The 6,710-nt window shown below is 47.0% G+C and overlaps 1 long non-coding RNA gene across 1 annotated transcript; it reads left to right on the top strand.

The window, feature by feature from the left end:
- Positions 1–700: 700 nt before the first annotated feature.
- On the top strand, positions 701–1,560 carry LOC306816489. The gene is made up of 2 exons (XR_013777687.1): positions 701–803; positions 1,323–1,560. It is a non-coding gene; the product is annotated as an uncharacterized lncRNA (long non-coding RNA).
- Positions 1,561–6,710: the final 5,150 nt, after the last annotated feature.

The raw sequence follows: 6,710 nt of genomic DNA on the forward strand, positions 1-6,710 counted from the left end.
ATAGATATAGATATAGATATGGATATAGGAGGAGGGAGGGCCTGAAGGAAGGGAGGTGATGCCCAACACAGTCATAGCAGATAATTGCTGTGCCTCTGGGTCTGAGCCCTGCTCAGCCTTGAGCTGCCATCTCTGCTCTTTGCAGTGCAGGCACAGCCCAGAGGAATCATCCTGAGCAGGCTCAGGACAATCAGGTACTGAGCAGTGCTGCTGGGGTCCCTCCATGGGAGACACCACCCAAAAGCTGGGAGGGGCTGTAAGGGCTGCCCATGGTGGGGAAAGGGCTCCAGTGTGTGTTCTGACAGGGCCTGCCTCTCTCCCCTTGGGCTGGGGGAGCTGGATTAGCAGGAGGAGGGAGGGAGGCAGGGTGGGTCCTGGAGCACCTCCAAAACCCTGGGCATTTTCCTAGGCCTTATCCATGTCTTTGACAAATATTGCCTGCAGGAGATGGGCACAGCACAGAGGAATTATCCCATGCAGTCTCAGGGCTTTGGGTACTGAGCAGCCCCGTGCCAAGGGGTGCAAGGTGCCTGCAGGCCCCAGCTCTGGGGGAAACAGAGAACGTCCTGGCCATATCCACCGTGCTGCCAGCTCTGCAGTGCAGCACAGCACGGCCTCACACTCCCCTTTGCCCCCACAGATGCAGCCGGCCTCTCAACACCTGATAAAGTTATGAGGGAAAGCAAGAGATTTTTCTGCAGGGGAACACAATGTCTGCTGAAGTTAATGGTCATTGTGGCTGGTGGGGCACTGCTCCTGATGATATGTTTTGGTGTAATCTGGTACTGCTGCAAGAGGAAACAGTAAGTGTTTTGCTGATCTCTGTCTCAAACAGCTTCTTTCAAAGGCTGCTGAAAGGAAACACTCCCAGTGAGGCTGCTGTGGAGTTGTGGATGGCCAGTGGTTGTCCAAATACCTCTGCCGAGGGTTCTGCTGCTGCCCAGTGCTTTCACTGGCCCTTAATTGCTGGGCCTTGTCCCGGGCAGCCCTTTGGGGCTGCAGCCAGTGCTGGCTCCCACTGAGGCTGCGTGGCCAAGAGCAGCCCCAGGAGCTGCAGGCAGGGGCAAAGCAAGGTGGGGAGGAGAAAGAGAGGGGCCCAGGTGGCCCTTGAAAGGCAAACACGCTCTGGGGCCGCTCCTGGCCAGGGATCCTGCCCAGCGCCATGCCCTGCTGGCCGGGCCTTGAGGGGCAGCTCCAGCTGGGCCAAGCTGTGCCAGCAGCTCCAGCCTGCTGGGGAGCCTCGCCAGCCCCGGGCCCTGCTCTGCACGAGGGTCCCTGTGTCACACGGGCACCTGGGGCCTCGGCCACTCCTCTCTCCACAGGTGCTCCTGTGAACATACAGAAGAGCAGCCCAAGAGCACAGGCAGCGACAACTTGCCTCGTGACACTTCTCCATGTCTGTCCCCACGTGTCATGGCGTGGCTGCAGCCCCGTCTGCGGTGCACCCCAGCACCTCCAAAACGAGAACCCCTGCCCCTGAGCCCCCTGGCCCAGCTCCCCAGCCCTGGCTGAAGTTGGGCAGCCCCTGCTTTATGTTCAAATAAAGAAATTGCGTTTTCACAGCTGTGTCCGGGTGGTACCTCCAGCAAAGCCCACACAGCACCAGCACTGGCTGAGCTCCCTGTCCAGGAGCAGCCACGGATGCCCACGGTGCGGGCAGGCAGCAGCCAGGCAGGGGCTGCTGAGACCAGCGGCGAGGCCTCGAGGGGCTGGGGGAGCCATGCTGAGCCTCCCTGGGCTCAGGGCACATCTCCTTCACTGGCGTCATCTGGGCCTGCACCTCCTCCAGGGCCATGCCCAGGAAAACAGGGAAGTAATCAGTGAGTGCTTGCCTTGAGGAAAATGGAATGAGCCTTGGCTGTGCACCACAAGGAAGTCCTTCATAGCCTGGCTTCATTTAAATAGACAATGCTGAGATCTAAACATCTCCTCTCTTTACTGCCTCTCACTGGGACTTCCCCAGCATGCATTACAGAACAGCCACGAACTCTCGAGGGCTCAGTACAAAAACCAAAAAGCTTGTTGTTTAACATTATCAAGCAAACCCTGCTCCAAGAAGGGCACCTGTAGACTACCTGCCACTTGAAAGACAACATTCTCTGCTACTGCACAGACTAAGATCCCTTAACTCTTCTAGGCAAGACACCAGAGAGGCTTATCTCATTTGAGCACAACCTGCTGTCTTCCCACGGAAGCTCCCAGCAACTTTGAAAGAGAACAGGAAAGGTTTCAGAAGAGATCTTAACCCGTGTCAAAATCCCCTCTGTAGTAAACTAGATTTTTGGCAATGTAGAAAATTCATGCGTTGCCTGAAGTGCTTAAAACCACAACTCTACTATTCACCTTCTCTTTCTACCAAGATGGCTGCAAACTGCACCTGGACAAAACCAGCCATCCCAGTGCCCTAGGAGATACTGACAGGTGACAGATACAAGAAAGTCATGAAACTTCCTTGTATGAACACACTTTCATCTGCCTTGAAACACCTGAATTAAACCGTAAGATTTCACATATTACTTCTCCTCAGATTACCCAAATCTCAAATAATTCATTTTCTTCAGGGAGATCAGAGCTCTGTACGAGGGTGACTGGAGCAATCTGCTGCAGACATTGCTCCTCAGGGGCAGAGGGCTTGGAGCTTCCCACACACGGGTCAGTAAGCTCAGGATACTCAGAATCACATTTACTGATAACTGATGGTTAAAACAATTCAGCGCACAGCTGTTCAAAGGCTAACAGTAAATTTTTATCACAGCTTTGGACCATTTCTGTGTAATTTGCTTCTTTTAAACACAGTCCATTTTAAGGAGGTTTGCTCCTAATGATATTGTGCACAGTGGCACAAACTGAATAAAAATCCATTATGCAGAGGGTTCATATTGGCTGAAAGCTATTCTACTTTCAGTAGAATTTAGCACATGCTTGTGTTCTCAACAAAGTGCCAATGCTGGCCATGGTTTCTTTATTCATTGGTAGGAACCCCTTTGCTTATCCTTTAATAACTTGTTCCATTAATCATTATCAGCCTCACCAGTGCTGAGTGCAGGGGGACAATCCCTGCCCTTGTCCTGCTGGCCACACTACTGCTGATGCAGGCCAGGATGTGTTTGGCTTTTCTGGCCACCTGGACACACACTGGCTCACGTTCAGCTGCTGATGAGCAGCACTCCCAGGTCCTTTGCTGCTGAGCAGCTTTCCAGCCACTCTGCCCCAGCTTGTCGCACTGCCTGGGGCTGATGCACTCAAGGGCAGGACTCAGCACTTGGCCTTCTTGAACCTCTCACAAGTGGCCTCATTCCATCAATCCAGCCTGTCCAGATCCTTCTGCAAAGCCTTCCTACCTTCCAGAAGATCAACACTCCTGCCCAACTAGGCATCACCTGCAAACTTGCTGAGGGTGCATTCCATCCACTCGTCCAGATCATGGATAAAGATATTAAACAGGGCTGGCCCAATACCCAGCCCTGGGCAAGGCCGTTTGAGACCAGCCACCAGATGGATATAATCCCATTCATCACCACCCTTCAGACCTGTCCAACAATCAGTTAACTCACACATTTGTCTATATTCTGTTAATTAGAGGAAAGGGAACACAGCCTACCCACTGACAAATAAGAAAACACCAAAAGACACACTGCTGAAAACTCCTTAAAAGCCATATTACACATACCACAAGTTACTGATTAGCTTGTTAATGATGATTAGAAACATTCTGAAAACCTCAAGAGAATATCTTCTGTGCTCTTCAAGACTTATGACATAGAATCTATGCTTTTCCCAGAGTTTCTGGTTAACCTCTAAGCAATACAGAAAACACAACTGAAATCAAGCACAATGTTAGAAACCTCCCTGAGTATAATTGTGTTCTGTCGAGGAAAAAAAGTAATTACTAGGAAAACGCAACTGCTTTTTTAAACCTCTAAGTCATACATGGAAAGTATCATTAAACTTTCATTACTGTGTTCATATACCCTATCTCAATACCCTTTATGCAGCTTTCTAAATTTCTTACACATCACAAATACTCAGAAAGTTACAAGGTAGAGAAAAACAAAAATTAACTCACATCATATCCAAAACTAAAGCAAATCACAGAAGCAAAACTATTTTCTCCTCCATTTTCCTCAAATTAAATTACTTTCTGCTCACTGTGAAGCCAAAAGACCCCATTGATTCTGCCCACTGCTATCCCCATCCTTTGAAATTAGCTCAGGGTCCCACCATGAAGGTCTCCCTGCCTAAACCAACAGGAAAAAATGTGCATGCCTGAAGTGGGTAAGAAAAGGCAGAAGAAGAAAGGTTTAGATAATCCTTAGAAACCACACTAGCTTGCCTTACTTCTACATTATAGCCACCCATCACGAAAACCATGAAAAATTACGCCAGGAGAAAAAGTTTGCACTTAGAACATGTGTGGTCTCTAAAAAGAGAGATGGCCCTCGTGCCACCTACACCAATAAATCTAGTCAAAAGCAGACAAGCCTTCCATATTAATACGTGTACACTTGAACCCTGAAAATAAAGGCAAACATTCAAATGCCATAATGAAATCCGAAGGAACAACATTTTATATATTTAAGAACTCTCAGAGTAGTTTAGCTGATATAAAGACCAAAATAGCAAATCCTTAACTTCTTACAAAACCTGAGAGTTTATTAGATTTTAGACAAACAAACAAACAAACACCCACCATGAAAAGCACTGACATGGAAATTCTAAAATTTTGGGGTTAATTTTTTTCTTTAGAAATAGATAAGATGTAAAACATTTTAAAAGCATATCTTAAACCAGCTTTACCCAGATTTCCACACATACCTGTCAATTCATACTGCAACATCACTTGCCCCTTTGCACTCAACAGAACTTAAGTCTCAAATGACAAAGGGGCTAAAGGGAAGCAGAAGAACTGAGAGGAAGCAAACATGCCATCAAAGGAATGCTGGTTTAGAAGATTTAGATTTCTGTACTAACACAGAATAGAAAGAATACATCCAAAGGAAAATCATTTCACTTGATGCAATGGCTAATTGAAAACAAAAATATTAAGCTATTTGAGTACTGCATTTTGTATACATATATATACATGAGTATACCATTCACTGTCTATTACCCACTTTGAATGCTAAACTAAAAATAGTTACATTATAATCAATATTTGCTGGAAATAAACTAATTCTCTGACACAAGGTTAACTGAATACAGCAAAAATACTCTGGCAGTATTAACAGCACTATCGATTCATATTCGCAGCAACTTGTTGCTGGCCAAGTTTTCCTTATCACTGGATTTTAGCTGTCAGTATAGCTCAGTAGAAAAGAACAAACTAGAAGTGGTAGAACTATTTCACACTGACACTTGATAACTTCCCATTTGATGTATATTGAATGCTTATTTCAGCAACTTCTTTTAAGCTGCAGCACTATCTCAATCTTCCAATCAAGGGTAAATTAGCTATTTAAACTTGTACTGATAGCACACCAATTTCACAAATTTGGACAATCGACAACAATTTGGTCCCAGCCTATTGCACTGGATTCTTCACTCAAACATTTTTAAGAACAGTTCTAGTTGCATGCATTACATAATAAAGAATATATTTTGACCTCGGTAATTTATTAGAAATACCCTTCTTTTAAATACCCATCATCTTCTGCCAGTCTCAACAAGCACAATGTTATCTCCAGAACGTTAACAAACTGAACATTCAGGTATCTCTGTTCAATGATCTGCACTCAAATACTGCAGCAGTGTCCCAGTTTATATAGAATCTTTTCCCTACCACACTATTTGCACACTTTGCACAATGCCATTTACTCACAACACAAACTATTTCTCAAAAGATTTATGAGAAGGAAGGAAGGAAATCATGGCAGAGTAAGCTTTGTGATGATAAAAGTGATTGAGACAAAAGGACACTGTTTCCAGGGCTACCAATGAACCATATATTATACTTTCGATGGCTTCCTAGGAAAACAAACCTAGGGATCACATAATTCCTTCATGTGGGGTAACTCCAAAGGTGTGCAGGGACTGAGGGACACCTCTAAGTGAAGCACGGGTCTGGGGTGTCCTGTGAGGCTCACAGGAGGATTTTGGGGTGCCTGAGGACACCCATAACATGTGCGCTGAGTTTGGGTCTCCCCTAAAGACTGCAGCTATCCTGATGCCCAGCGTTGCATTATTTTTATATATTATGGCATCAAGTCCTTCGCTTTTTAAATATGGGCCAAAGGCCAGCACAGGCAAAGCACGGACTCAGTGTCAGCATGGGGCCGGTGCTGCCTGCAATAGTGGGAATCACCAAGGTGACTTGAATTTTGGACTCGACATTGCTATTGCCGGTATGACCATGAAATATCTCTCTCTTGGCCATTGCCGTACAACTCAGCTCTTGTGAAATAAAACAGATTGCATACAGCTGCCTGGAGGGACCTACTCTCCTAGCTGGAAGGGGAGCTCTTGAGATCCATTCCAAAGAGTCCTGGCCCAGCCTTGAGGTCACAGCAGGCTCTGAGGTCACAGGGGTCCCAGAGCCCCATGGCTGCACAGCACCCCGGCCACCGACCAGTCAGTGCTTGACCACAACTGTTGCAGCAGCAGCGGTGGCGGTGGCAGTGGTGCTGAAATTTGGACAGCAGTGTCGGGACAGCGGTGGCAGCAAGAGCTGCAGGACTGGCAGAGGGCAAGGCACCATGGCCCTTGCTCTGCGC

The sequence above is a fragment of the Erithacus rubecula genome, assembly GCF_903797595.1.
Source record: "Erithacus rubecula genome assembly, contig: scaffold_625_arrow_ctg1, whole genome shotgun sequence".
Lineage (NCBI taxonomy): Eukaryota > Metazoa > Chordata > Aves > Passeriformes > Muscicapidae > Erithacus > Erithacus rubecula.